At 37.7% G+C, this 23,569-nt stretch overlaps 1 long non-coding RNA gene across 1 annotated transcript; it reads left to right on the top strand.

The window, feature by feature from the left end:
* Positions 1–63: 63 nt before the first annotated feature.
* Positions 64–641, top strand: LOC137577412 (uncharacterized). The gene is made up of 2 exons (XR_011032409.1): positions 64–164; positions 246–641. It is a non-coding gene; the product is annotated as an uncharacterized lncRNA (long non-coding RNA).
* The last annotated feature ends 22,928 nt before the right edge of the window (positions 642–23,569 follow it).

Here is a 23,569-nt window from a genome sequence, read left to right as displayed (position 1 = left end):
TTTTGCTTTTTTTCGGGATGGAGGTTTGCTTTAAAAGCACGCTCAAATGCTCAATCAGTTGAAATTTATCAAGCATGGCGAGTCAATGGGAACGAAGCAACTTGTCTAGGTCGCTGCTGCTGTTAGCAGTTATTGGACTGGTCAGCCTGTTGTCCTTTGTGCATGTAATGAAAACTGACTAGAAAGCAACAACAGCTTAAAGGACAACAACAACAACAATCATTTTTTGTTTCAACCATCAACAGGCCAAACCCCTCGATATACAGTGCAATTATGGCTCTAGCTCCGGTACACAGATTTCCGACGATGGACTACAGATTCAAACCCAAACTGGTCCCGGCTGTCAAACTCAAGTCTCTGACGATGGCTCACAGATTCAGAGTCAAAGTCAGACTGGCGGCGGCATTCAAACGCAATCCCAGTGCAGTGGTATAAATTGTGCCCAACTAGAACCAATCACATGGAAGCCATTAGAATTTCGTCCATTCCGACCATTTGATTGAATAAGCTGAGGAACAGCAAACGCGAATTGGTTTGTTTTTAAAATCGTTTTTGCTTTTATTCGTTTCAGCGTAAATAAATTAAAAAAAAATACATTCATGAATTTGAAACAATTTCATTTTCGTTGATGTGCCCAGTGAGTCGTGTGCATTTTGTCTAATGATTTTCAGCTGCGAAGTTCTCACCACAATTTGCCTGCGGTTAATGTAATTTCTCGTCGATGTTGCAGTTCCTGCTGGCGTGTATGCAGAAAAAAACTTTTTTAATGCCCTCAACTTTGCTATTTCTCTGCATCTCCCCCTGACTTCAATATGCTTTCATTTTCTTTTTTCCTATTTTTTGTTTGAAATCTCTTTCGACGTGTGCTACAATAATCAACGACAGTCGTCAAGCCGCCCAAGTGAAGGCAAAGCCACGATGTGCCAGCTGGCTTTTAACTCATTTTCTGATTAAAATCTTTGGCCATTAAGCGTGCAAGCTCAAATCGGACTAAACTTTTTTAATGGCACTGACAATAGTTGATGGCGCCTCCTGCCGGCTGACGGTGGCCGCAAAAGGAGGAAGCGCGAAAATTGGCGCCTGCAAGGAACGATCTTGGTCACGACATGGCGCACGATTTGGTGGGGAAAAAAATTAAATTAAAACTGTCGAGCAAAGACAACAAGATGTGCAGAGGAGAAAACCCAAAAAACTAAGTAGAAAACTGTGAAAATATTTGCCAGCATTTAAACGAACTTGGCAAGGCGGCGAAAAAACACTGTAACTGGGCAGGTTGCTTGGTTGCTAGACTCTTACTGGGTGCTGGATGGTGATGGCCAACTCTTTGCGCCAGCTGTCAGCACTGCCAGAGCAACGATGTCAATTAGTTTTTGAAGCGCCTGCCGACCGAAGGATGCGCTGATGCTGCTGCTACTGTTCCTGCTGCTTGTCCTTTGGCCCAAGTCAAGTTGGCTTTAAGTTAATTGCACAAGATTTCACTTTGCCGTTTCCGTCAGCTGCCTTCTGCTATTGTTGTTGCTCGCGTTTTTAATCAAGTTAAAAGTTATTTTTAAATGAAGTGCGAACAAGTGCAATGCAAATATGGCATAAGGTTGCCAGCCATGGTAATGAAATACATATTTATGCGTCTATATACATACATATATCGATTATGTTTATCTGCAAATTGATTTTTGTTGCTGTTTTCATTATGGCATGGCAAACAAGTCCAACAGCTAATTAACAGAGCCCGTATCTACTATACATATACATATATTTTTATATATAGACCCAAAGTTGTCGTCACAGTTAATTTTAAATAATAATAATAAAATGTGGCTGGGGGGATCTTTGCCAGTTGACAAATTAATTACACCCAAGTATAGTTAATGATGAGTTCAGTTATTTAATTAATAGTTGCTGGGGGGTTTCTATTCTGTACGTATTATCGACACACAAATCGAGAAGGTTCTATGAACAAAAGTCCATAAATTAACTAGCTTAAGATATGCATAGTTGAGAATAGTTTCATACATATAAAAAACAAAATAAGCCTTTTTAACTGATAAGACAAAAACTAAAATGACCAAAGGCAAGGTAAATGACATTGAACTAGGCTAACTGACAAGGAATTTCTTTTCTTGGTTACTAATTTAAACATTTATTTATTGCTTTTGAATGTTGAAGTTCCATTATCTATAAACCTCAAGTCCTATTTACATATACAAAACTTTTAACAACTTTCAGTTGGTCCTTATACTATCCTATACACTTAAATCTACAACCTTCTTTTTCAAAATTTTGCAAATTCTATAAAAATTCCAACTCCAATATAATATTGCTCTAATCTTATTGTCAGATGATCCACACAATAAATAGTCTCCAAGAAAGCTCCGTGAAATTTCCCTCACAGTTCCCTATTCAACAAAGATTTCACAAGTAACAAGGAACACATCTAGAACATTTATTAGGAATTCCTTATTCAAATGGCTTTTGTTATTAAGTTCCAAAAATGCTGTCAACAATTTAGTTCTTAACACAAGATACTACATAAATCAATGTATTTTTAATGCAAACTATTTATATAATCACTCATTTCAAGGGTTGAAATGGTATATTGAAGTCGCCAACTTGTTTGTAACATATTCTTGATCGGCATCAACAGACAAGTCGATCTACCCATGTCCGTGTGTCCGTCCGTTTGAACACGTAGATCTCGGAAACTATAAAAGGTAGAGCCACCAAATTTTAACTGTAGTTTCTACGGAGATCAAGTTGTTTTAAATTTTTGCCACGCCCCCGTTATTTAAATAAAACATATCTTTTTCAAAAATAAATAAGCTAGAAACTTCAAATTTGAAATGTACATTCGAAGAGTAAACAATTTTTTAAGTACTGTTGCTATTGGCCAAGTTATCAGTAGGTTTTTCACGTTTTTTAAGTAAGCCATAATAGCGGAGTTGGCTGTTTGCCGGTGGCGGCGCTAGAATGCTCCTGTTCTTGTAAGAGTGAGCGAGATGTGCATACATTTGATACTATAACTTTAAAACATTTGCTTGAAGTCCAAGAGACGACTTACTTCTTTATCAATATTCTTTTTATATACATATGCATTTTCTTTTCAGAATTTAATAAAAACTCGATTAAAATCTTGTGCAGAATTGGACAATGATTAGATTTGATGCAGAACAGATAAAACATGGCATTAATAAAAGTACACTTAAAAAGCAAAACCGCAAAAGGGTTCTTCGGTTGGATCATCAAACGTCATCTGCTGAGACCAAGGTGCATTAATTATGTTTTGAATGTACTGAGTTTTGTGGAAGTTTTCAATTAAAGATCAATCAATTTCTTGAAAATTGTTTGGATCATTTGAAAAGCCTTGTAATGACTTGTCGGTGGCAGTTAGACTTTAAAATGATTTGATATAATGGGTTATATCGGTGGATCGACCATTTTATAGCTTACATAACCTAGGCTAAAGATTTTTGTCACTGGAATTCGTTCTACTTTTGGCAAGTCGAAATTTTAATACCCTTTCATTAACGTGTAAATTCACTTTCTGTTTGGCAAGATAAAAATAATCGAAATTTATTTCATAAATACGTAGAAATACTTAAGTGTGAATTAATTTAAGAAAAGCAAAATTTAAGTAAATACTTTGTAATTTACCAAATTACTTATTAGTGCAATAATTTTAAGTATTGTTTATTAAAATATATGTATTTTCAATCAAGATATAGCTATGTATCTAGATTTTTTATCTCACGTTTTTGTTATAGCGCCAACAGTATAAAGTTTTGAGCCTAAAATAAGAACAAATAATTTTGTTTGGTAAAGGTAAAAGTTTGTGTGTATACATTGATTAAATATATATATAGTCTGCTGATCAAGAATATGTAAGTATATCCTTCTGTTGCCATGCTCTATTTCAAGTGTTTGAACCCTTTTCATAAGTGTATAAAAAAGTGTAAAATGATTATGCGCGTGCCTTTATTCTGTTGACCTGCTGTATATCATTTGTCATTTATTTGATTCATCTTTCTTTTCTTTTGTTGTTTGTTTTTTGTGCGTGTGTGTATATTTTTAACAAATTATCTGTACACACACACACACACACTCGCACACACGTGGTTACTTTACACCTGCAGAAACTCTTTGATTGATGATACTGGCAATAGTTGATAACGCTTAGCAATATCTTGGCCCACCTACTACTGTCGCGTCTGTTACTCGAGCAACATGTTAAGCTAGGTACAGTTTGGATGGCTTTTTTTTCTCGTTGCCTCTTTTTTTTTTGGCCTAGGTCTAATTATGCACTTTAAGCCCAGGCTCTAATTAGAGAATCCAACGTTAATTGCAATTTGGGAATGACTCTACTTGAATATTGCGTAGCTATGCAGCTGCTACGTCGGATGTTGCTGCTGCTTTTAGTGTTGTTGCTGCTGCTGCTGCTGAGGTTGTTGGTGTTGCTACTGTCGCTGTGTCACGTTTTGGCTGAAGCTTTTATGTATGACTTCATTGCGACCACGAGCAGATGTTGCTCTCTTGCCACGCGATTTGCAGCTACGTGAGTTGCTGTTGCTACTGCTGCTGCTGGTGGTTGTGATGTTGCTACTGTCGCTGGGTGTAAACGAAACTTGAATAAGTCGAAAATTTTCTAATTTTCTACTGCAGTGATTTCTCGGACTGGACGCGAAAAAAACTTGAACTCGAACTCGGATTCACAAAAGTCGGACTCGTTTCACTGATTTATGCGCATCAATAGGTTCTCTTGCAAGGAAAAAAAGGGAATAAAGATGGGTGAGAATCAGAACGACCACGGCTGACTCTTGGACAAAATGTGCCGCAATGAGACGTGAATCCCAGCAAGCACGTGCGCCCTGCTGCAGAATAATGATTTTGCATTTGCATTGAGATTTAAATTTCGATTGAGTAACATCAGATAGATGAATAAAAAATGGTCTGGCGGCTGCAAGGGCAAAAGTTTTGCCAGTCGGCCTTCTGCTAATGACTCCCAGCCGCAAGACGACCCAGTTAAACTTTTTCTACATATAATTCATTCATATTCCTGCCCTGAATTCATTTAACGACCACGTTTACCTTATCTTAATGGGTCAAAGATTATGGCCAAACTCCAGGCACTCTCTTAAAGATAAGCCATCATCAGCAGATTCTCTGGGAACAGGCCGAAAATTCGGTTTTTAAATTACAGCATTTAATTAATTTGAAAATTACTTTATTGCTGGCTATGCCTTTTTTGAGAGGCCAAGCTTAAATGACTATGTATGACGAGTTGGTTTACCTAGACCTCTTCAGGCTTTCACACACACACACTCACATACACTTATATGCACTCAGTCAGCTCATTTGCTAAATCAAGCATGCACCACTTAAATTTTCATTAGACTGTTTTCCTTAACCCGCTTCCGACTAACTTGGCTTGTGCTCTCAACTATGCGCATCTATGGCTGGCTGCTTGGCGAAAACAAATGCTAACCGCCATGTGCACACACTTTGTCTTAATGATGTTAAAACTGAAATTTAAACTTACGTGATTTTTACGTGCAATGCTGTAATTGCAATTCTGATGGCGGGGTTAAATGCTAGACGGGAGACAGAGAGGAAGAAAGACAGAGACACACAGAGAGAGAGAGAGAGCAAGAGATCACCCAAGTGACTGGCATAAAAAGGTGAATGAGCCACTAAAAAGTTCCACACACTAAAACGAGGAAATGAGCTAAGAAATGTTACCAAAGCCGTAGCTTGAATTACTAAAATGCTATTTAAAGATAATTCGAATATTGATATGTCTTTAAAACATGTTTAATTCCTTGGGCATCTTAAATGACTAGCTTGAATTAAAGTTAAAAGAAAGTTTTTGTATAAAGCTCAAAGTTCAGTTGGAAACCTACAATTAACAATCAATCCTAGTCCCTGGACCAAACTTGGATTATGAAATCAATGGGATGAAATGATAGATGAGGATCACTGGCCATGAACTTCGAGTAACTAATATTTTTCCATATAATGTTTCTACTTGTCTATGTCAATGCTGAAGCTAAATTACATTTTAATGTTTGAAAATTGCTATACAAATTTTTACCTGGCCAAATAAAATTCTGGTCACGCCCATGTCAATCAACCGCAAATTCATTTGCCATAGTCAAATAATATGAATTACAATTGAACAAATGCAAAAAAATAAAAATTGTGAAATATATTTCGTTTTTTTTCTTCTTCTTGTAGATGGGGTAATCATTCAACTATTCACATAGATTTTCGCGAGGCAAACGAAGATTCTATCGTGTCACTGGCCTTTATAATCCTGGATGCTTGCCTCTTGTAGGGACTCCTTTTTTGGCACATGTGCTCACGTATTAGCCATAAATATTAGAGAGAAGTGGCAACAGCAGGAGGAGGTACGAGGTAGGCGGGAAGGCAGTCAAGCAGCTAGTCAGCTTCAGTTGGCATATTGGCAATGCCAAAACGAAATCAAACCATAAATTTAACACGTTTCAGCATGTGCAGCAGCTGAGTGCAGTTCGCGTGTACGATAAATCGATGGCACAAACGCCACACCACGCATTTGCCCATATAGACGTACATATGTACGTATACTTACTTATTGCGTATACGTAGCGTTGCCGCTTTCCCATCATCATCATCATCATCATCACCGTCAACATCGTCATTGTCTGTTGTCGCGCAGGCATTTAGCCGCCTTAACTGCTTTGGCCTGCATGTCATATGCAGAGCCACGTGATGTCGGCTGCTGCTGCGGCTGATGAAGCGAGGATTTGAAGCTTAGGCATTTTGCACATTGGCTGCTGTATGTTATTTGGCATGGTGGTTAAACAGGCTGGATGGCGGATTTGAGTGGGGGGGCGGGGGTGTGGGTTAACACATTGTCAGTTGACCGAATCGAAGGGCATAATGCCAGCCAAATGAGGTTGCTGCAAGCGGTTGGGCTGTCAAGGAAACATTGACTGCCTGCCAGCCAACATGCCAAGCTTCAAGCTTCGTTTCCTGTTGCTTAGTCCTTGCCGTGTGGTGTGGTATGTAGGTGTGCTTAATTCCTTGTCGGTTGGGTTAAATACACACACACACACAAACACACATACATATGTGCATGTACATCTGCGTGTGTGGGGGAAGGAAAATCATGTCCCCTAGAAAGGGGATTTCATGCTTAAAAGCGGATTTAGCAGCACCACGCCCAGGCAAGCTTATCGAATTGTTCACATTATCGTTAGATTTTAGTGGGCCAAGGAAATTAATTTCATGAGTAAACGTGTGTTCAAGTACTTACTGCGAGCGCCGAGGCGTTGAAAGTGGAATGGAGTGGAGTAGAGTGGTGGGCGAGGTAAATGTGACATGTATGTAATTACGTACAAGAGCCATGCCAAGCACCATAAGGAAGCCGAAACATGTGGCCACCATCATCATCATCTTCATCATCATCGTTATCTTAATCATTGTCATACTCGTCCTCGAATGTGGTAAGCGCTAAATATGAAGAAAAATTTCAATCGAATTGAAAATTCGCATTCGCTAAAATCTCTGTAAATATCTTTCCCATTTCCACACATAATTAAATTTCACATAAACCTAACGCAGGAAAAACAAAAAAAAAAAAAAGGAAAAAGAAAAATCGTTCACAATTCGTTTTTATTGACAGCTCAAATGTGTGAAAATCCCATGTCATTCGAGAAACCAGAAGACAATCATAATTTATTTTCATATGACAACAACAAGAACGAAGCGGATTACTTTGGAACCATATAAAGTCGTACTTATGTGTTCACAGTTGGATTTATTTGGTTAGTTACTTTAACCAAATATTGGCCATTATTATGGCCATGAGGAAAGTTTATTGTTGTTGTTGTTGTTTGGCTTGGCGGATGGCCGGAAAATCAAAACAAATTACCACGATCAACAACAATTGTCATTTGTTATCCTATTAACGGGGGCATTGTCCAAATACCAATACCAGTTAAATCCAGGCAAGAATTATGGCCCAAAACAGAAACATTCCCATAGCCTGCTTCACTTTGGCTTTCTCCATTAATACACAATGTTGGATCTAAGGGAAATTGACACACACACACACAAACACACACTCTCACACACTGGTACATCCCATCGAGAGGGAGGAAGAAATTTCCAAGTGATAAAGCAATAAATGCTGAAGCTGAAAGAGGAAAACTTTCTACCAACTCGACCACAAAATGTACTGCTAAATAGCTTCTTGTGTACTGCGTATGTGTGTGTGTACTGTGTGTGTGTGTGTGTGTTTGATAAATAAACGCCCATAAATATCTGACAAATTTATATAAGCAAAATTATGTATGCCAGCGTGACGAAGTGGCAGATAATTGGCCAATATGATGAGGAATTCCAACATCAAAGTTTCAAGAATTAAGAGTAAAAGAAAAACTTTTAGGTAACCACTTTTACTTCTAGTACCCAAAACCATTACACATCGACATAAATCAAATATTTTCTTATCAAACAGAGAGAAGCATATAATTAGAGGGAAGTATTGAATCTTGGTCTCCTAAAGCAACTCCTATCAATTCCATTGGCATAGGGCAATAAACTTAATACATGAGTCAGAAATCAGTTTATTTGTTATCATATCTTGTAGTTGTCATTGCAAAATGTTGTTAGGGAAAGAACTTTTGGTGGGGAAAACATAATTGGTTGTTAGAGCTACTGTTGATTATAAACCACTTTAGATTGATGGTATCGAAGTTTTTAGTGCCTGTTAGCAATGACTAAAAGTTTCTATCGCGACATTGATGATTATACGTTTATACTTAGTGAATTGACTTGCTACATGAATTTCTTTTGAATATTTATTTTTAATTGGATTCTTATAAAATTTTACTGATATTGATAACGATTGATAACTCTATAAGTGTGCCATTTGTTTATGGTAGTTTAAATATTGAGCAAGGAAACCAGTTTTTTTTTTATATGACCAAAATTTAGAACAAACTTGATTTGCGCTCATACTTTCCTAGTCCTTATTAAGAGGGTATTCTATATTTCAAAAAGGGTTAATCAAAATTCCAATTACTTTCGGAAATATGACATTTTTTGTAAGACCATTACCTCTTGATGTAAGGCAAACTTCAATCTTCAAACTCGTTTTACTCGAAACCACTTTTTTGGCGGCTAAGATACATTAATGGAGAAAAATAGGCTAACAACGCATTTTCATTTTGTCGAAATAATCATCCATAATATTTCAGTTGTGAGTTATCCTTGGCGCCAGCGGTTAACTTTTTTGTTATAACATTTTGAACAGCTCTCATACCAGAGAAAATTAGGGTTTATCCTTATCTTGTTACTTATTAAGAAAATTAACATAGTTCCAATAACTCTTTCCGTTCTCAAATGATAATTCTTTTATAAAGGGTCAAAAAAACACGCTCCCAATCAAGAATATCCCATCTAAGCCCTAGCATCTATGGTCTCCGAGTGGACAAAAAGAAAGACATGGCAAGATCGACTCAGCTTGATGCTGATAAATGAGTGATTTGTTTTATGCTATCGGTACTTTGGGTATTCATTTATGAACTGACGACAATATAAGTCTATCTGATTATTTAATAATGGGGTTTCTTTTGTCTGACTACCGATATTCATTTAGGAAGCTATAAGAATTTGGAGACTTTCTTCAAAATGTATGTGAAGAGGTGTTGTCCAAATCAGAATGATTAGAGAGAGCGTCTACAAGAATCCAATTTTGAAGCGAGAGTCGTCAGTCGTCAGTTGCAGTTGAGAGTTGAAAGTCGTTAGTCGCAGTCGTCAGTTGTCAATCGAAAGTCGTCGCGAAGCTCAATTAAAGTTGTTCTCAGTAGTATTTCACAAAACCAATCTACTGTAACCTAACCACTCAGAATAGTCTATAATACTTTAGTTAATAAACATAATCAATGTAATAAACTTTACATGTATGACCCAAACATGTTTGTTTTTTAAATAGGTAAATTTAGTTCAAAATTCTTAAGTGCTTTGAAATTCTTCTAAACAACTAGCACATTCAAACCTGTAAGCAACATTGTATTAAATCATTCAAGACATTCGACAAATATCCTATACGATGAGAATTTCCGTTTTTAGGAGTTCTTAAAAAGAAAAGCTTTTATTTAGTGTTGCTTACATTCGTCAGGGTGGGTTCAGGTGAGGAAAGAAATATAAGATTACTTGAAACTGGAAATGAACTCGAGAGAAAGAGTTTTGCTGCACCAAATTGGGGATGTTTTCAATGTTTTTTACGTTTAGTGGTTGGCCTGATTTTCAAATAATTTGAGATTTAACTGGCAAGTCTGACAAAAATCTTTATCAGCCCATCAAGTCCACTCGACAGCCCTGCCCAGGCCCCCATTTAATGCACTTCAAATTGACAAGTAAAACCGCAAACATTTGCTGACCCAAAAAATTCATGGCAATGGCAATGTGAAAAACGTTTTGGGCCAATAAACCAAAAAAGGCCGAAAAAAGAATAACACAAAAAATGGCAGCAAATAAGAATGAAAGCAAAACGGAGAGAATGTAAGCAAGAGTGAGTGGGAGAGAATGAGTGAGAAACCGCTACAGTTTAACTGCGCCAATATACTATACGTATACGCACTCACACACACACACTCACACACACTCTCATTTACATACTCATACACACACCCAGACACCCAGCATGCCATGCAGCAAAAACAAAGGCACCAAAAGGGCCAACAAAAAGTGCAAACATTTAAGTGCAAAAAGGGCCCAGTGAAACTGAAATGCTGCCAACTCACTAAAAAATGCTGAATGATGGAAATAAAAAAATGCCGAAACGAAGCGACCAAAAAAGGAGAAGGAGGGGTGTGGAAAGCACAGGGTGATGAGGTAAACACACACCCACACCCTTACACGCACGGCCAATGCATTGAAACAAAGCCAAGCCATAAAAATAAATATAAATTTAACAATTTTTTCTCCTTCTTTTTATTTATAGGTACACATACATATTTCTGTTTTTTGGATTTTTCTTTTTTTTTGGCGCAGCAGCAGCAGCTGGCATTCCTCTGCTCCTGAAGTTGCTGCCCGACAGTGGCTAACTGTCCCAACGCCATAGTGTCGAAATATGAAAAACGTGCCAAGGCGGAGGCTCACCTGGACGTCGGTCCAGGCCTCTGCGCTTTCCTTTTCCATAGAGGAAGCGGGTTGACAATGCTCTGACGCGTCTGCATGCGTTTTTATGAATTATTTCGTAATAAATTTTCGAAAAGCGTTCTTTTTTTCCAGTCTTTGTTGGCCTTCTGTTTTTTGTTGTCCTCGTTTATGGCAGAGACAACACGTTGGTTGCTGGATCTGCCACGGCATAACAGGGTAGCTCAGGCACACGCACATGGCTGACACAATAACAGAAAATTTAACGCCGCATTGACTTTGGTGAAGACAGACCCATACCCTTCAATAAGGTGTTGCCGAATTTGTCTGAGTTTCGTTAGAAACAATAAATTTGAAAAACAAAAGGGATTCGTTATGGCCAAAACATATTTCAGTTTTCATGCAGATCATTTTTGCATAGGTTTCTGCTGTGCAAAATAGTAATAAGTCCAAACAAAGTTTCTTTTTATTTTATGGATTTCAACTCACGACGATTCCATTATCGATTCACTTCCTCAGCACTCCTTGAAGAGCTAGATTTTTCAATTTACTTGTTTTAGCCATCTTTAACTATTAAATTTGATTAAGTTTATTGAATTGATTTGCATTTTAAAATTAAAAAAACTGACATGTCAAAAAGTAACAGCTTTAGTTACGAATTCCCACGAAAGGGTTTAAGGCATATGAAAACTGAATAACAAATGAAAACTAAATAGTTTAGTTTATCAACATGAAGTTTTTGAATTTTTAATCTTCTAGAAATTAAACATTCTTTCAAAGGAAGGGTTCCGAACTGAAATCAACGACTAGCAAAAAGCGAATATAAAAGATTCAACAATGAATCGACCTCTTACGGGCTGATGGCAGATAGAAGATAAGGGTATATCAACTACGGCGCATCAAAGATAGCTTTCTCTTTTTTCTTTTTTATTCGCCACTTGAAACCAAAAAATCCTACAATATATATAATATATATATCTCTGTGTGTGTGTGTGTAAGAATGCGTGTGTATGTACGCTGCACAATACAAATATTTAAATTTAATTAACTTTATTTACCAAAAGCCGAGTTGCGGCAGGCCAAGCTATTAAATTACCAGCACGCACATGGATATGGATGTGGGCAAGTTATTTATCCTAGAACTTTACGTCAATCAAATTCGAAGCGTTTTCATCTAAAGCTGTCAAGAGAAGAGATACGAAACCACTAAAGACAAAAAAGAAAAGCATGAGAGAGCGGGAAAAGGATAATAAAGCATCAGAAAACTGGTATTTTATGCTCGGCACTTTAGCTGAAGCCTTGAAGCTTCAAGCTTTGACTACAACTTCCGGCGGAAGTGTGATTTTGGTATTTCTTTTTTATGACAACTATCTGTCTATTTATCGACTTGCTCTTGTTACTAATTTAGTGCAGTTTTAGGGCAAACACTCATATACACACACTTGCAAAATTAAAGTGAGATAGAATGAGGAAAAGAAGAAGAATGACGAGAGTTTGAGAAAGAAAAGCCCTTGGCTAATTTTGACCATGCTCGGCATTTTATTTCATTTTTAAGGTTCTTAGAGTTGGGGGTAAACTTTGAACAAACTGTGCATCGAGATACACGAAAACTTGATTGAAAGTTTTGCCAAAGTTGTAAAATACAAACATAATATTGATTATAGCCATAGATTTCTTTGTCAATATAATAAAGATAATTCTGGTTATGTGTCTATAACAAAGAATAAAACGATAATAAGACAAAAAATCCCCTAGATATAGAAAGAGTAAAAAAGTTGAGCTCTATATATACATATGTCGGATAGTGTTGATTAAGTGACTAATAAGCCAAAGTCTCCTAGTTAGTTCCCATCGATTGTAATGTGTGTCCTGGCACTAGCTTTGCAGCGGCTACAGAATGACACTTGGAATACTGCTTGGAATGTTGAGTTTTGGAAGGTGACAAGCATCTAAGCAACCTTAGCAACAAATTTGAGAGCTGTCTTCAGGTTAGGTCCTATATGAAAGGGGGCCTCGGGCTAGAGAGCTCAGTTAATAAACCCCCCTGGGAACTAGCCAAACAGTTACAAATAAAAAGTGTTACAGTGAAAGTGAAAAGTCTAAATTTCCACTTTAGAAAAAAGAAGTATACTTTAAGGGATAAATTCATATTCATATATGATGGATATTTTCTTAACAAACAAAACTACTTTTGCTCGAGTAAAAAACCACTGTGCAATTTTGGGTCTGTTGATGCTACAACTATTTCATCGAAAGGATCCCAACAGAATTAGCATTCAAATAAAATGCACCAAATGGCAGGGCTAGGAGTGTGTTAAACAAATAGCAAAGGAAACGGAGAAAAAGGATAATGCCTAGAGGTATGGTTGGGTGTGGGGTGGCGAGGGGTGAAAGTGGAGGTCTAAGTTATCCCTTTGCCATAAATGTGCGTTTTGCAGACATTTCCAAATTGTAATACATCCGTTTTGCCTCACACACACACACACACACACACACTAAGGCATTTGTTTAACTCAAAACTGTAGCGGAAACGGAAATATATGCTGTCAGCATTTTATTTGTTTGTGAGTGCGTGATTTTTATGCCCCTTTTTTTCTTTGCTGAGTGTGGAAGGAGAGAATGTGAAGGATTGGTGGGGAAGCAAAAAGGGACTGCAAATATGGCCATGTATGTATAATGAAAGAACGTATATGGAAAAGAGAAATGAAGGCAGTAAAGTGAAAACGGCGGAAAGCGACTTAGCAACATGTCCGCGTAGTAATAATACAATGGACATTGCCCGGAATCCTTTCAGCTTAGCTTTTAGAGGGGGGAAATTGCTTATAGTTTTCACTTTTCCCGAGAATTTCGTGCGATGGCTTTTTGAAAAATTTTCTATTCAACTAAATTCGGCGTATAGCCAGAGGGCAATAACCTGAATATTTTTTTTTGCTCTTCGCTTTTGCTTGGCCATAATGTTGCCACATTTCTATTGTTTATCATTGCTCAAGCTGACGCCAATGGCCAACGGCCAGAGGAGCAGACATTCTGACTGCCCTTTACAAAGGATAATGCATTGGATTCTGGCATAAATAACTGTGACTGGGTGTAAAGTGTGTATGTGTGTGTGTTTGTGTGTAGATACAGATAATGGCCATACCGGCTCTCACTTATTGGCCTTTGCCATACTCTCACAAGCATACACACACACACACACTCATACGTGGAGGGGAAAATATGGCTTCCGGTTTTTGTTTTCATAAATTACGCCGCATAAATTCCGCATTCAATCGTGTGTGTAAAAAGGCTAGTAGCGAGAGTGTGAGAGGGAAGAGCGGTGGGAAAGAGGGGAGGTTGCCCCTCCATTTTGACTTTGACTTTACGATGTTTTTATTTACTTGAGCCTGGCCATTGCCTTTACCACGTTTCGTTTCGTTAGGTTTTGTTTGTTTTCATGCTTAACCCGCATCTACAATTCAATTGATTTTCAGTTTTTGCCTTCGAGCCATTTGTAAAGTGCCCAAGCACTTGGCCAATAAATTGCACAGACACTGGTAATAGTTGCCTTTTGTTAGTGTTCTTATTGTTCTTGTTGTTGTTGTTGCTGTTGTTGTTACTGTTGCCTTTTTTGTTACTAAATATGCGGCAGGTGGCAAAGTTTAATAATGAAACACATAAATTGCCAAAGGTTAGCACCTAGCCAAAGGCAGAGTGCACAAGCGAGGCAGGGAGTGAAGAGTGAGAGTGTATGGAGTGCTGGTAGGCAGTGAGGTAAGTTGGCCGAGTAAACTCCCCGAGGGCTGGAAACATGGCCTCATAAAAACTGGACTCTGATTCCAAAGAGTTCGACTAAAAGCGGTTCAGACACTAAATAAGTCTGCCGCCACCTGCCTCCATCATCCAGAACCCAGTCTCTAGCCTCGTTCCGTTCTGGCTGGCCTGAAGCCTTTCCTCTGATGTTGGTTTGGTTTTTCAATTTGTGATGTTAGTCAAAGTAAATTAGCTGTTAGTTTATTATAAATGTTTGAGGCTGGCATTTCATACCCTCTTAACCAATTGGTTGATGGGGTGTATTAGAGATGTCCGGTCTACTTAATATGCCCATTAGTTGTTGGTTTTAAATGAATAAAATATACAACTAGTTAAGAACTTGTAGTTATGGGAAGTTATTCTTATAACAAGACCTTTAGATATCTAGCCAACAGACATCGATCAGTTAATTGGAGTATTTTTAAGGCCATATCGTTATCATAATATATTCGGATTTTTGTTTCTCTCATTGTTGTTGCTGTTTTTATTAGTTTCTATTGCAAATCCAATTAAAATAGTTGGAGTTTGGGACACAGTCAGACTGGGCTTTCAGGGTCTGGTCAAAATGGTCCATTCCAGTCCCATCCTCCCACCGTAGTTGACCTCGTTTCTCGTTGATGACTCTGGCCATATTGTGGTGCTTAGTGCCATATGGTCAACTGCTCGGTGAAGCATACTTTTGGGTCTGTTTAGTTCAGCTCAGAACTCTCAAGGGTGGGCGACAAATTTCGCACTAATCTGTTAGCCATTCGCAAAGCAATGTTAGCTCAGGCAAGAAAATAGCTAGACAGAAACCATACAAAGGACAATGAACAAATGTCACAACGAAACATGTAAATATGCATTTATTCATTAATGCCTCCCAAAAGAGAAAACCAAAAACCAAAAAATGAAAACAAATCACATGACTAGACAACTGAATTTCTATATATGTATGTACATATCAGGGCAAGAGTCTAGACTATATAAATCAAGTTGCACTATCAATCAAATTTAGAGATGAGTGACCTGCCAAAGTGGATACACTGGATAATCGGAAGAGCTTTTCCATTGAATATCCTTTTGGGTATTCTTATGCTCAATCGTTCGATAAGAATTTTCGCACATGAACATTTGCATTTTCATGCTAAATATGAATGCAATTTTTCTTTTATTACCCCATCCGCCATGACATCCTGTCCGGGTGTTGTGTCCTGTGTGCTATGTCCTGTGTGCAAGCTATAATATTAATACTTCCGCTAGGATTCCAAATACATTTGCATTTTCCAACTTCATCCCCCGCTGTTGGTGTTGTGATTGTTTTTGTTGTGGTTGTTGTTGTTGTTGCTGCTGCTCCTGCTGCTGGGTGTGTTTATTTGTTAATCAGCTTGTGTGTTTGCTTTTATGCTTTCGATATAATAGAGAGCAGCCAGCTCCAGTCCCATCGAGGAGCCAGGAGCCAGCAGCCAGTTGCCAGCAGCAAGGACCTAGCACTCTGCCATTTGCTTAGATATGTGTTTACTTTAATGTTTACCCGATGCTGACCAATACAAATAGCACTACACACATACATACATACATACATATATGCATTATGTGTGGCCAAGTGCAAAATAGCTGAATGAATGTGTTTATACAGATATAGACCAGGTTGGCAGTCCATTAAAATTGCATTGCCAAACGAATTGAGTTTTATGTTGATATATATATATATAAATACATACATATATATATTTCCGATGAATAAGTTTAGTCATAGTAAAGTGGCGATAAACGGAGAAATTAAGGTTTGTTATTGACTAGATGTTTATTCTTTTGTATTTGTATGTATTTACTTTAACTAAATATTGATAGAACACTATAAGCTTTAGACATATTTTTCCATAAAAAGCAATAATCTCTCTTGGCTCTACAGATGTCTGAAAAATGAGTATTCTAATGAAATTTTAAGATATTTTTACCATTTTATATTTTATTTATCAATCAAATAATCAATTTTATCAATTGATGTAGGGGAAAATTCTCACCCCTCCTAAAGGTTCCAATGAATAAGAGATGAAAGACAACAAATATGAATTGCAGATTATTTCAAAAAGGTTTTAGTAAAATATTTGTTAGCATAATATGTCGAAAATGCAATTGATTTGAAAGCGAATCAAGCGGAATTGATATGAAGGTATCTATTTCGATTCCAACAAATTTATAATGAAAGGAACAGACCTAAAGATGTCATACATAAGTTCAATGTCTCTTTAAGCCGAGAAGTCTTTTATAAATTGAACTTGGAAATATTAGTTTCTTAACTGTTTTGATAAGTTGTTTATAATACTTTCAAGGTAAAGGATGAAATTCTTCACCGAATTCGTTGCTATTTAACTTTCAGTAACTCAATTTACAATACTGGGAAATCAAAGTTAAAACTTAAAATAGACATTTGAATATGAATGAGTTACACTCTGAATGATGAACATTTACTTCCAGTTGATAATTGTTGATGGTAATTGTCTCCTTTATAAGTATGTTTGTATGTAGATAGGTAGCTGGGTTTGTCTGTGTTAATGTTACCTTCAAAAAAGTGATTGAAAAATGATACTGCTGTTTGCCTAGAGCATTGGGTGGGTTTCGGTGGTTTATTTAACTCAGCCAAACAAATTCGTCCGCAAACTGGCAACTGGCAACTGGCAAAAAGTTTTGTCAGTAGGAAAAACGTGCCCACAACTCCCACCGCTCCCTCCATCTGTCTCGCACACACACACACAGACACCAACTCACATACAGTGAGCAACAAAAATTCAGCACTTTGTTAAAATGTCAAATGAAACATGTCATTTATCATGGCCGCACCCACTCCACTTCACTCCACTCCAGTCCACACTCTGGGGTCTGGTGTGGCAGCCTCTGTATCTGTGGCAGTGGTGTTGCTGTTGCTGCCATTGGTGTCTCAGTGTGCCTTGAGTGCATATATCCTGTGCGCTCTTATCTGTTTTAACAAGCGTTACATTTTCAGCAAATACGCTTATGCTGCGCGACAACGAGAACGAGAAGCTTTCCCAATCCACCCACACCTTCATCTTTTCCCACTCCTGGCAGTGGTGGTAGTGCTGCCACTGCTTCTATTTCTTCCTTCCTGCTAGCTGCCGCGCCTTCTTCAAATGTTGCCGCTGACATTGCTTAAGTGCGAGGCCAACCTTTTCGCACTCAAAAGGCACCATCAGACGCCACACACTGTGGAAATTTTTTAGAGCCCACACATGCCCACCCACTCACCAATACACTTCCACAGAGTGGCCGCTAAAACTACACGTAGCATCATAGTCAGTCTGGTTTTCCCTTTGAGTTTGAGTGTGTTCAGCTGGGTTGGGTCGGAGGCGCTCCTGGCAAGGCATTTAAAAATTGAAACAAATTGTGAATGATGCAGCACTTTGAGCATTCAAAGGATGTGGCACAAACCTTGAGCTCTGAGTGTGTGTTCATATGAAGTTCCAGTTACTCTCCAAAAAACAAATGCGTAGATAATAAACTTAACCTAGAGACTGTGACTTAAAGCCGGCCTAAGCTATATTGAATTAATGTCTTCAAAATGAACACACACACATAAGTGAAGTATACAGAGAGTGGGTAATTTGGGTAAGGCACATATGTATACATTTATAGTTATAGTTAAAGTCAGATTCCTATTGGTTTTTATATTCATCGAATCGTTTGGGTAACTTCTTGATGTTTGACTTCTTTGTGTATGAATCAAAGTTTTGCGTTTGGAGATCATGTGGATACTCTTCATATCAAGAAAATCTGTATTGAATGACGTCGAATCGATTGTTAGTTCCAAATGGTTTTCAAATGATTACCTTACTCTAAATGGATCATTCTCCGAAACTAAATGTAAGTTGCTTACAAGTTGATGGATTTATAATGAAAAAATGCATATTCATTGCACTTCCATCTCAATTGGCTTGCAAGGGAAATGCAACTAAAAAAGTTATTTGCCTTAGCTGACATATTTTTCATAAAAGTTTTTTTCATTTTGTTATTAATTATGCAATTATATTGCTGACATATCCGTTGCAGTTGCCGTTGCAATTTCAGTTGCAGTTGAGTGATTAAAATATGTGTGAGTGGCAAACAAGAAACGGAAACGAAAATGAAAAAGACAAAAGTATAAATCGGAAAAACTTTATTAATCATAAGATGCTTGCTGCTGGCAGCTGGCACAAGTTACTCATACGCCGTGTTGAGCAATTTAAAAAATGCCATAAGACGTGCTCTCTCTCTAGCAAAGACAGACATAAAAATTATGGCACACATTTATCAACGTTTTTCCGCTTTTCTTGTTGTTTTTGGTTTATTCTTTTTTATTTTTTTTGGTGGATTCTCCTTTACTTTTTGTCTTACTCTCCTTTTTTAATGCGCTGATGACAATCTGCTTGGCTGCAATTTAAATATGCAAATGAGAGTGAGTGAACGAGTGCGGGAAAGCGAGCGATACTCATGTAGTCATAGCGTATGACTCTTGGACGTCTTCTACTTTTGAGTGCGTGTTGTACTCCAGCATTTAACTTCTTTCTCCAACTTTGTGTCGACGTTGTCGTTCTCGTTCTCGTTCTCGTTGTCCTTCTCTCAACTCATCTGGCACGTCAACGCATTGCCAGGCGCATTTATTCAACTCGTTTGTTGTTTCTTTAGACCTGCCCAGCGCCCACTTTACTGGCTCGATCCAGGCGGCTTGTCATTTTGACCTCGTGAACTTTAATTACAAAATGCGCTCCGACTGGAGATGTTGCTCTCAGTGATGTTGTTGTTGTTGCTGCTGCTGCTGCTGTTGGGCAAAAACTTTGTCACTGGCAAGCCGCATAGAAAATATGTAAATCATAATAAGCGGCGTGCTCAACTGACATCCGCAACTTGGGCCATAGTTCCAGCTCAGCCTTAGCTCAGCTCAACCAAACCGCAAATTAAAAATTTCTGCACGTCTCTACATAAAAAACTTTTCTCCTTCTCTTGGGTGTTTTTTTTCTTTCTTTTTTATATATATTTCATATATATTTTCTTTCTCGTCTTTCCCTTTAGTTCTCTTCTCTCTCTTATTTTTTATGCTTTCGTTTAGTTTGTGTTCATATTCAAGCTGCCTGCCTCCTTTGCCTGGCAGCGCTGTCGCCGGTTTATTTCCTTTTATATTGCTTTGCTTTTCCATACATATGCAATATGTGCCTGCCACTGCCCCAGCTCCAGCCCCATCCCCAGCCCGAAGCACAGCCCAGCCACCGCCCCACTGGATGCCACTTCAAAGTTTGGCTTACAGTTAGTTGCTTGTGAGTTTGTGTGTGTGTGTGTGTGCATACATATGTGAATTGTGTGTTGTTCCTTCTTGCGACTTTCTTCATTCATTCATTCAGTCAGTCAGTGTTGGTAGTGTCCTATCCTCAACTCCAGTCGACTCTCGGTACATATGTGTGTCTGCATTTGTCCTGACGCGTTGATTGTGTTTGCATATTATACACATACCACGCCCTTTTGTCTGTCCTTCCAATGGCAATATGAAATTTATTGTGTCCCTGGTCTGAACTGACTACTACGCGCCATCGAGTTGAGTGTTTGTTTCCGTTGACACAGTGCGAAATGCGGCAATAGTAAGACTGGGCAGTTTATGCATTGATTTTAATCCCCCTTATCGCGTTCCCCCTCTCACCCATTAAAGACGCTGCTAGTCATTGCCTTAGTAAAGAATAATTTTTAATTAAAAATCGCGTTAAAAGTCACACACAAGACCAAAGACCCAACAAACTGCCACATGGCATGTTGAATAAACACACAAATGAACAGCGACAAACAAACTCAAGAGTCAACTTATAGTATCAGAATATTGCACTATTAAATGAATGTTATGCGACGAAGGCGACTCAAATTATCTATTTAAAGTGGGTCTTTTAAATAAAAATTAATTTGAACCAGACGGCCGGGGCTAACTTAGACCTTGCAAGCTTTTAGTTACTCTTTCCTTATCTATGGCCCTCAAGCGGAAAAAAGGTTTTATCTGAAAAGTCGAATGTTTGATCAAAGTCACTAGTTTACAGTCATTAATGGCTATGTTAAGCTGAGATCTATAACTTTTTATGACAATAACGTAAAAAGTAACGAAGTTATTGACAAATGTCACTGTTTTCGATCGATCGTTCCTAAGAGGGCTATATGATACAGTCACCCGATCTTCATCAAATTTGGCACTGTCATTTGTAGGTGTAGGAAACTCACTTATGTATGTATATCAATAGCGCAGAAAATAACGAAGTCATTAAGAAAAGTCACTCTTTGTGACATTGGCGTTTACATGAGAGCTATAGGATATAGTGATTCGATCCGGCTGAGTCCTGTTTCGGTCTAGGAGAAGTTTGCGTTTATCCAGAGGGACGAACAGACGGATAGACAAACGGACGGACATGGCTATTTGAACTTGTCTCCTCGTGCCGATCAAGAATTTGTATGTATACTTTTATATGGTCGTAGATGCATCCTTCTATGCGTTTCGACATAAATAAATATACCCTTTTTGCAAGGGTATAAATATAAGTTTGTATGACGGGTTAAAAATTTTTATAAAATCCTAATAGTTTGTATAAAAGAAATTATAAGCATAACACAATTTCACAGTCTAAATAATTTTAGTTTTGGATGCCGATAAATAAGTAATTTTTTACAGAGTGATTTTTGCTTTGATAGTTTATATTAATAGACTATATCGGTTCTCTTAAAATTTCCAACTATATATAAACAGCTTAAGGGTAAAACAGAAATAAATACTTTTGTATATTGCTCCATAGAAACTTTTCATATTCTTATGTGAACCATGCTGGTTCAAATGCATTAAGAAGACAAACTCATTAGACGAATGGTGAATAAAATTTTAAAAAGTTCTTAAGTATAGTTCTTGGAAAAACTTTCTAGACATTGTCTGAGTGGGTTATTAATTATAACATTCTGATGAGAGGACTTTACTTGTTGAAGATGAACATGTTTGTTGTGTGCATCGTTGAAAAGGAATTAGAAACTAGTCACTAAATATTTTGAAGGGAAGATTGTTCCTGGATTTCGAAATATCAGCAGGTTTATAGGTAATATCTTGCTTATAGAGAGGAAAGTTTGTTTGTTCTGATTTCGCTGAATTAAAACATTTTTAAAGTATTTGAGACAGATTGGCATGAAGTGGTACAAATTTATCATTCATGTAAATTTATCTACAATTTCCTATATGGTAACTATCTATCAGAATATAGTCTGTATTCTCTTTGGAACATGAACACTTGTCATCAAATTATCCTTTACTGCTCTTTGGCTCTTGCAATAATAAACGACCCACAAAGCAATATTTTTCAAGAATTTCCAGTTAAAAGTGTCGTATTGACTTGGTGGTTCATGAAAATATGAAAGATAAAGGACTTTATCGCGATAAATGGCATTCGATAATGACCAATACATTAAAATAAACTGAAATGTTTGGGGCATCAATAGGCATTGTAACTTTTCTATGGACAGGTGAGGGGTTGGAGGTGATGGAGGTGATATGGAGCACTCTTTTACATGGCATTTGTTGCATTATATGAGACCATTATGGTTTCCGCTGACTGTGCTTAAAATGGCATGCGGCTGTGCCGCAATGGATGTGGCGCATAGCGAATACCATTCCAATTCGTTGCATGCCACAACAATATAAACAAATGCATTCGACCGCATGCACACACTCACACACACACATACAAATATACATATTCGGAGAGAAAAGAGAGAGAAATAACTAAACATGGTCTGGACATGGCAACATAACAAAACCAAAATTTACCCCAAACTCAAATTGAAAATATACAAACAACAAAAAAACAAAAAAAGAGGAAAAAGGTAAACCTATTCTCCTCCCTCCTTCCACCTCCTGCGGTGATTTCCACCAAAATCGAGCATAACAAGCTAATTTATGTGTGCAACAAAAACTTCTTTTGGCATTTCATTTTGCAAAATGGCACGGCCAGTTAGATGGTGCATGTGTGTGGGTGTGTAAGCTGGGTAAGTTTCCAATTGATTGAATATCCATTTATTTCCATTTTTTCCTCCCACCAGGCGGTGCGATGTGATCATTATGTATGTATATCTGGCTAATGAATTAGTAGAAAATGAGGTACATTATGGTATAGATATCATATTTTATGATTAAACAACTTTTGTGGATAATTCAATCAATCGCCATTAAAGTGTGAAACAGAGAGAGAGAGAGAAACCGAGTTGAATGGAAGCAAAAAGAATGGTAAAACTTTTTCCAGCCTCTTTCAATTTTCTCTCAAAACGAACGGTTGGCGGAATTTAACTTCGATTTATTTCAATCAGAGACCATAAAATTGCAGTAAATTAAACAGTTGTTACTTTTACATTACGCATTCGATATGCAGATGTACGAATATATATATATATATATTTGGAGTTGTTGTTTATATAGAAATCTCTCTTCGTTTAGTTTGGCCATTATCCATCTCTGGCCAAAGACGTCGACAGAGGGGGACGACGACGACGCATTGTATTAGGCTGGCCAAATTTATGGACACTTGAGGCAGCGAGTGGTGGTAAGCCACTAGAAGAGTCTAGAGGTGGCACAGCCACTTAACTAGACTGTGAGACTAAG

Source organism: Drosophila tropicalis, unplaced genomic scaffold (assembly GCF_018151085.1).
Source record: "Drosophila tropicalis isolate 14030-0801.00 unplaced genomic scaffold, ASM1815108v1 contig_593, whole genome shotgun sequence".
Lineage (NCBI taxonomy): Eukaryota > Metazoa > Arthropoda > Insecta > Diptera > Drosophilidae > Drosophila > Drosophila tropicalis.
The sequence above is the reverse complement of the archived record's forward strand: the minus strand, read 5'-3'. Positions and strand labels throughout refer to the sequence as shown.